Here is a 9,078-nt window from a genome sequence, read left to right on the forward strand (position 1 = left end):
TTCATCTGTTGTCTTTGTAGTAGTTGAATTTCAGATTGGATTTATCAGAGATAAGAATTGCAACTGGATTTCCAGTTTATTGATGATGAAGTTATTACTTTCTGTTTCTAATTTTTTTTTCTAACAGTCAGACCCCTTTGCTGTAGGACTCCTGAGGTCCACTCCAGGCCCCGCTTGCTTGGGGATCACCTGCAGGTGCTGCAGAACAGTAAGGGTGTTTTCCAGGTTCTTTTTCTGCTACCTTTGTTTCAGAAGTATACCTGTTATATGTCAGTCTGAGCTCTTTTTTATGAGGTGACTTTTTGGATATACAGGGGTCACGGAGCTGCTTGAGGAGACAGTCTCTCCTCTATCAGAGTTCCCATGCTTAGATGTGAGCTCCATTGTTTATTGAGAGCTGCTGGGCAGGTACGTTTAAATCTGTTGCAGCAGAACTCATAAACCTTCTCTTCTTTTTTTTTTCAGGTGCTCGTTTCCGCTGATTTATTCCTCTATTTATGAGTTTCTGTTGTGCTGCTGTCTTTTTTCATGGCTGCTTTGCCATGCCAGGAGGCAGCCTAGTTACTGTCTGCCTGCAGAGGCTTTTCTGAGTAGCTGTGTGCTCTGCCAGCTGCCATGTGAACTTTCCTGCAGTCCTGTTTATATGGGTATAGTTAGAACTTCCTCGGCAATGGCAGCCCACCTCTATAATGGCGGACTCTCTTTGTAATGGTGGGCTTCCTCAGCAATGGCAGATTACCTCCATAGTGGAGGACTGCCTTGGTAATGGCGGATGACCCTCTTCCACAGAGCTGGACCGTCTCAGATTCAGCTATGCTTTCTGTGAGACTCTCAATTCAGAGCATTTCAGATTGCTGTTTATTTTGGGGGTGGGAGTAGTGAAGCCTTATCACCTGGCTTTCTGCCTCAAAATGAAGTCGTTTTTTAGTTGCCTGTTGAAAAGGCTCTGGGATCTGTGCAATTTCTTATGCATCAACCCACTGCACTTTCGCCGGCTGAAACAGCCGCACTGAGATTCATGGTAGGTTTTTGCCTGGGAATCTCCTGGCCTGGCTCCCTGTTTTGGTCCCCCTTGTTTTTTTATCAGTTTAATGGGTGACTATCTTTCTTGAGCTCCAATTGCCAGCTAGAATGGTGCCCAGACCTGTGTATTTTGTACAGAGAACCGCCACACTAGAGCACTGGCCAAAACAGCTGTGCTGGCTGAAACAGCTGCACTGGTGACCCACGGGGCTCCTTTGCCTGAATATCTTTTGGTCTTTGGGCAATAAAAATCTTTCTGGGAATGTGGTATCTACTCGCCCTCTGCACTTTTGCTGGGAGCTGCAATCCTGAGCTGCTCCTAATTGGGCATTTGGATCTCAGAATTTAGTTTGCTTTGTTGAAGATCAGTTAGCTGTTAGTATTTGGCTTATTTTCTGGGTTCTCCATTCTCTGCAATTGATCTATGTATTTATTTTTATAATAGTACCATGCTGTTTTGTGACTATGGCTTTTTAGTATAGTTTTAAGTCAGGTAATGTGATGCCTCCAGATTTTTTTTTCTTGCTTTGGCTATGCAGGTTCTTTTGGTTCCATATAAATTTTAATTTTTTTTTTCTCGTGAAACAAATCCCCTACATTGGTACCCGTCCCCTCTGGGCATTCCCTGCAGGATTTGGTATCTGGAACTTGAGTTAGATTTTAGTCTTGTTCACGACCTCAACAAAACTAACCTTGTTAGTTGTGGTAATTTTCTATACAATGTTTAGCAACCTCAGTTTTTGGCTTCTCAGAAGAAAGAATTTCACAGAGGAGCTTAAGGCAAAGGAGGGATGTATTCAAGTTTTAAAGCAGGAGAGAAAGTTTATTGAAGAGCTTTAAAGCTGTATTCCTAGCTATTTTAGCTTCTCTGTAGCAATTGTGAATGGGAGTTCACTCATGATTTGGCTCTCTGTTTGTCTATTATTGGTGTAGGGGAATACTGTTGTTTTTTTCCACATTGATTTTGTATTTCAAGACTTTGCTGAAGTTGTTTATTAGCTTAAGGAGAATTTGGGCTGAGACAATAAGGCTTTCTAAATATACAATCATGTTTATGCAAACAGAGTCAACTTGACTTTCTTTCTTCCTATTTGAATACTTTTTATTTCTTTCTTTTGCCTGGTTGTTCTGGCCAGAACTTCCAGTACTATGTAAAATAGGAGTGGTGAGAGAGGGCATTTTTGTCTTGTGACTTTTTTCAAAGGGAGTGCTTCTAGCTTTTTTCCATTCAGTGTTATTGGCTGTAGGCTTGTCATAACTAACTCTTGTTAATTTGAGATACTTTCCATAAATTCCTGGTTTATTTAGAGGTTTTATCATGAAGGAGTTTTCAATTTTGTTGAAAGCCTTTTTATCCGTCTATTGAGTTAATCATGTGTTTTTTGCCATTGTATCTATGTAGTGAATTACATTTATTGATTTGCATTTGTTGAACCAGACTTGCATCCCTGGGATTAAACTGACTTCATCATGATGGATAAGCACTTTTGATATGCTGCTGGATTTGGTTTTCCAGTGTTTTATTGAGGATGTTTGCATTGAGATTCATTAGGGATATTGGGCTGAATTTTTTTTTTTTTTTGTATTATCTGCTGGGTTTTTATAGCAGGATGATGCTGGGTTCATTAAATAAGTTAGGGAGTTCCTATTTTTCTATTCTTTGGGGTAGTTTTAGAAGAAATATGAGGGATCTCATCAAGGAAAACTACAAACCACTGCTCTAGGAAATAGAATAGCACATAAATGAAAAAACATTCTATGCTCATGGATAGGAAGAATCAATGTTATGAAAATGGCCATGGTCCTCAAAGTAATTTATAGATTCATTGCTATCCTTATCAAGCTATTATTGACTTTCTTCACAGAATTAGAAAAATCTCCTTTAAATTTTATATGGAATCAAAATAGAGCCTGTATAGCCATGACAATCCTAAGCAAAAGGAACAAAGTGGAAGACATAGCTGCAGGTGGCTGTGCTGGTGGCATTCAAGATGTTGATGAAGAATTTCCGAGTCAGTGACAGGGACTGGATTTGCCCTGACAAAAATGTGGAAATGTGAAGAACCAGTTGTAATCAATATGGTTGGGAGAAAACAATTCAGGCCCCAATGATGAAAACTGGGGGCACGAAATAGGAAGGACACTTACAGAAAAGAGCCGAGGCCTATTTAGTGCTAATGACTGGCAGTGTAAAACTTGCAGCAATGTGAATTTGGCCAGAATATCAGAGTGTAATTTGTGTAATACTCCAAAGTATGCTAAATTAGAAGAAAGAAAAGGACATGGTGGAGGTTTTAATGAAAGAGGGAATGTTGAATATATTGAAAGAGAAGAATTTGATGGTGAATATAATGAGTTAGGATGTAAAAAGAAAAAATAAGGAGGGAAAGCAGTTTGTCTTGCATCTATATTAATGGAATTTGAAGATAAAGAATCAGAGGAAGAAGGGGATGAGGATCAAGATCTTTCTAAATATAAATTAAATGAAGGTGAGGATGAAGAATCTAAAACATGAAGTCACTCAAAGTCTCTATCTTCACATTCATGATCTTCATCATGCTCATCCTTCCCCTCAAGTTCAAGGTCTAGGTCCAGGTCCCATTCAAGAAGTTTTTCAGTTTTTAGTCAAGATCTTATTTCAATTCCAGAGAATATTCTAGATCTTGTGGATCAAAATCAGTATCCAGCTCCAGGTTTCACCAGGGCTTTTCTTCCCCATGAAAAAGATATTATTCAAGTTCATCATCTCCTGAGAGGAACAGAAAGAGAAGTCATTCTAGTTTTCTTCATATGGTGATGGCAAAAAATATGAACAAGATCACAGTCACCCAAAATCCAGGTGATTGGTGAAAACACTAAACAACCCTGAGCCCAGGGCCAACACCTATGAAACACTACTACTTTACCCAGATGCCACAGTTCATCTTCTGGATCATTCCATTCTGGTTCCCGTTGAAGTTCAGAAAGGAAATAATGCCTAAAAATTTACATCTTAAAAGAATTCAATACAGTGCATTAAGTGTATTTTTTAAGAAGTTGGTGTCTTACTTGGTCTGAAGTGCTAAATCTGCTAGTAGATGTGCATGCCTTTCATTGCTTTTCAAAACCATACAGCTGTGTTTATTTGTGAAGTTCAAAGTAAATAGCATTTTAAGCCATAATATCCCAAAATAGATGTTCTGTCATTCATTATTTACAACCACTTAAAACAATTTCATTTATAACAAAGTACCTTTCTTTCTACTTATAACCCATTTTTCTTATTTTTAAATACATTCTCTCCATTCACTAAGACAGGAGTACCTAGTCTTTCCTGAACTTTGGGCATGGAAGCAAGACTGGAAACTGGTTGGAAACAACATATTTATGCAAAAGTGGTCAACCTGTTTATACTGTTAATGGATGTCAAAGTAATTCTCACCAAAAAAATTAAACTATATTGTAAAGCAGCCAACTGTAAATGAAATTCCCTATGGTAAGAGTGCCTTAGAATCATTGAAATATTGAACTTCCTTATGCTAAGGGTTTCTTAGAATCATTGTCTCTCTCTTATTTATCTTTACTTTTTTGCTCCACCACATTTAATGCAAAAGAATTTTGTGACCTCTAGAAGGAGAGAAGTGGTATTTATTTCCCGTTCTGACACATAATTTGGGGTAAAAAAGAAAGTTTAACAGTTTGTCTCTTCTCTGCTGATATGGTTGCTTAATAAAAAATCTCAAAATGTTTACCAATATTTTAAGAAGCTTTGTGTTATATTCTTTAAAATATAGTTCTCAAATATAATATGGTAGAAAAGTTTAATAATAGTTAATCAGCAAATTAAAGTAAGCTTTTAAGATGTACTTCTTTTTTTGTGAAAGGCCAATGGAGACATTGTGAATTTAAGTGAACATTTGCCTCAAGATGTTAATTATAAAAACACTGCATATTATTTCTTCTGAATAACAAATGAATGCTTATGATGCAAGCAAAAACCATTATTTTTCTATTCATTTGAAATAAGTCATGGCTTAAAATGTTTTGGAGTTTATTTCTCAAAATCCGGTCACATAAGCTTCATTTTGTTTTGTGGTTTCAAAGATAAAAAGATAGATGACTGATTTGGAGCAGCTCAGGAATGCAGCTTCTGGTGAAAGCACAGAGGGTGAGTGGATGCTACATTTCCAGATGGATTTTTATTGCCCACAGACCAGGAGATTTCCAGGTGGATGAGCCCCTTGGGACACCAGCATGGCTATTTTGGCTGGCACAGCGGGTCTCCACACAAAATACATGGGTCTGGGCACTGTTTTAGCTGGTGATTGGAGCTCCTGGGAGATAGAGTCACCCATTCAATGGACACAGAGGGGACTGAAACAGGGAGTCAGGCCAGGAGATTCCTGGGCAAAAAAGTGCCACGAATCTGAGCACAGCTGTTTCAGCTGTCACAGTGGGTTGCCACGTGGGAAATCACACAGATCCCAGCGCCTTTTCAACAGGTGACTGGAACACCTGGGACAAAGAGTCACCCATTGAACTGGAAAAAAATGGGGGTCTGAGGCAGGTAGCCAGGTGATCAGGCTCTGCTGGTCCCACCCCCACAAAAAAACAGCAATCTCAAATGCTCTAGATTGAGAATTTCACAGTAAGCACAGCTGAAAATGGGACAATCTAGCTCTGTGGGGGAGGGGCGTCTGCTTTTACCAAGGCAGTCCATTACTACAGAGGTAGTCCGTCATTTCTGAGGTAGCCCGCCATTGCCGAGGCAGCCCACCATTACAGAGAGATTCCATCATTACAGAGGTGGGTCTCCATTTCCGAGGCAGTTCTAACTATAACCCTATTAACAGGACTGCAGAAAAGTTCACATGGCAGCTGGGCAGAGCCCACAGCATCTCAGCAACGCCTCTGCAGGCAGACTGTGATTAGGCTGCCTCCTTGCTGGGCAGTGCAGCCCTGAAAAAAAACAGCAGCACGACAGAATAAATAAAGCCTGAACTCCCTGGGACAGAGCACCTGGCAAAACATAAAAAATAAAAAGGGCGTTTATGAACTTTGCTGCAACAGTCTTAAACGTACCTGTTCAGCATCTCTGAATGAACAATGGAGCTCACAGCTCAGCACTTGAGGTGAGGTCCTATAATGGACAGAATGTCTCCTAAAGCAGTTCCCTGATTCCTGTATATCCAAAGAATCATCTCATAAAGGAGAGCTCAGACTGACATCTGGAAAAATGTTTCACTCTTATCTGTGGTTGCCACTAACAAACAAGATGTAATGAGCCACTGCTACCTGCCAGACAAAATGTTAAACACTTCATTTGTACTGTTTTACTTAACCTTTACTTTCAACAAAGGTGCTTTTAAAAATCAGAATTATGAAAGTACAGATAAAAACATGGAAGTTAAGAAAGCTTAAGTTGCTTAAACCTGCTCCTAAATCCTAGCCTTTTCCAAAGCCACTCTGCTAAACTGCTGTATTTCTGCAGGATATATTGTATTCATAGCAGAGTCAAATACAAATAAGGACAAGACAGTGAGCACTTTTTAGTTCTTCTTGGTTTTTTGGGAAATTCAAACCATGTCTCTTCTTGTCCTAAAAGCATTTAAGGTAGTTTCACACATTCAATAAGCAAACAGGCATGAACTCTTATCTGGCCAGATACCACTTTGGTTTCTCTGTAATGGTACTTTTTGTGTAAGGAATATTCATATCTCAAATGCTGATCCTCATTCTCCTGCTTACTGGCCTAATAACCTTGGGTGACTTAGAAGCTCAGACACTTAATTTAGTAGTCTGTGAAGTGGGGTTGACAGTAGTTTCAATACCATGAAATAAATGAACCCTTTGCAAAAAGCACTTGATATGGTCCGTGGTACATGGTTAGTATATTGCACATATTAGCAGTGATTATTTTTTATTTCGATAATCCTCGTCATCACAGAATAGAGGTTAGCTACATTCCACAGAGAGGAAACTGGTTCCAAGACATAAAGTGTTTTGTTTAATTTCACACAGCTTATCAATGATAGAACACAGATAATAAAGCAACTTTCCTAAATGCGACAGGGCCAAATTTTGTTACCAAAACCTCCAGCAACTCTTTGAGGATGATGCGTCTTCGCAGCTGGAGGATTCTGAAAGTAGAAGGGGGGAGAAGCCAAACTGCTCATCAGAAAGGATTGAGAGATCAAGAGGCCTGAAGATGATTCAAAAATGAGAAGAAAGGGCAAAGAAATCAAGTATGCATGGGGAGGATCAGCTAAAGGGTGGGTGGAATAGGAAGGGCAAGGGAGAAGGAGAATACATTCAAAGGGATTTGAGAAATTTGCTCCGACTACACAATGTAAACTTTTTCTATCTTTGACGTTTGAAATCATCATGAAAATCTAGACTACATACAAATGTGTGTGTGTCTACAGACTAAAAGAGAAAAAACCCCTGTATAAACATGGTATGGGAGGGAAACAGTGCAGACAAGGGCAGCCGCCATCTAGGCATCTCAGGGTAAAGCAATTGGCCCCATGCTGTATGTTGGGTGAGAGAGAGGAAAGGTGATATGGAATTAGGTTGTATTTACTAGGTGTGGCTGAAGGCAAAAAGAGGGAGTGAGGAAGAAAAATCACCTAATTTTGCACGATCTGAGAAAATCTGAGGAAGAGTTTTGGTTTCTAGGATACCATTCTTAGTCTAACAAGCTTATAAAGTGGAAGCGAATTATACATTTACAAAGCTGGCCAGCCAACTGGCCTTAACGCTTTGAAGAGAATCACTAAGGCACATGCTTCCTGATAAAATTGGGAGGCACATGTATGATTTAGAAAAAGAAATGACAGACGTAGAACTGGAGAATTGCCATTATTGTTCCTAGTCATTTTTACCATCCTTACTATAAAAAATTTAGGGATTTTCTTATGTCACACTGGAAAATCATAAAATCCCCTTATTTCTGTCCTTTGCTTTTTTTTGCAAAAAATATAAATTATACAAAACAGAATCTATATTAGCTACATGTTTGCTGAAGTTCAAATGCTTAGATTGCTGTGTTTTAAAATCATATTTGCTGAGATATTGTTTGTTCTTATATCCCTTGGCCTGAATATAGCAATAATTGCTTTCACCTGCTGTTAGAAGGTAGCAAGAGAGATGAAAGAAGAGGCAAGGCAGGGAGGAGTGTGGAGGTCATCAAGAAACAAAACTAGATTAAGAAAGCTGATCTCACTTCTTAGAGACTGAACAAATATATCTGTGCCATGCCCCTTTGGAAGAGGCATTCACCACAATGCTTCGTTTATCCTGCCTTCTATGTCTAGGCATCTTCTAACCCATTCAAAGTGTATCATATACAAGGCTAGGTGTGGTTGGAGAAATATAAATGAAGTCAAACAATCCAGATGTGAGCTCCAACTTCTGCCACTTATTAATTGTGGGTTTTCAAATAAAAGCTTTCCCTTCTATGAAATAAAGCTATAAGTTTTATTTGTTTTTGTTTTTTATTTCGAGATGGAGTCTTGCTTTGTTGCCCAGGATGGAGCACAATAGTGCTATTCTGGCTCACTGCAAACTCTGCCTCCTGTGTACAAATGATTCTTTTTCTTCAGCCTCCTGAGTAGCTGGGGTTATAGGCGCACACCACCAACCCAGCTAATTTTATTGCATTTGGAGTACAGATGGGGTTTCATTGTGTAGGCCAGGCTGGCCTTGAACTCCTGATCGTAGGTGAGTATGAGATCATTGGCTGAGTGCAGTGGCTCACACTTGTAATTCTAGCACTTAACCACTGTGCCCAGCCAATGGTATGAGTATTTTCAATTAGTTTTGTCAAGTACATAATGCAGGGGCTATGCATGTTTCCATGAATATTCATTACCATGCATAGACAAAAGTCCCACATGTGTCTTTTTTTGAACTGCATTCTAGGTTTTCGGGTACAGGTGAAGAATATGCAAGATTGTTGCATAGGTACACACATGGCAGTGTGATTTGCTGCCTTCCTTCCAATCACCTATATCTGGCATTTTTCCTTATGCCATCTCTCCCCAGCTCCCCACCCCCAATTGTCCCTTTCCTATT

At 39.3% G+C, this 9,078-nt stretch overlaps 1 pseudogene; it reads left to right on the forward strand.

Annotated features, from left to right (window-relative positions):
• Positions 1 to 2,880: 2,880 nt before the first annotated feature.
• On the forward strand, positions 2,881 to 4,031 carry LOC144582179 (zinc finger Ran-binding domain-containing protein 2-like; annotated as a pseudogene).
• Positions 4,032 to 9,078: the final 5,047 nt, after the last annotated feature.

Source organism: Callithrix jacchus, chromosome 4 (genome assembly GCF_049354715.1).
Source record: "Callithrix jacchus isolate 240 chromosome 4, calJac240_pri, whole genome shotgun sequence".
Lineage (NCBI taxonomy): Eukaryota > Metazoa > Chordata > Mammalia > Primates > Cebidae > Callithrix > Callithrix jacchus.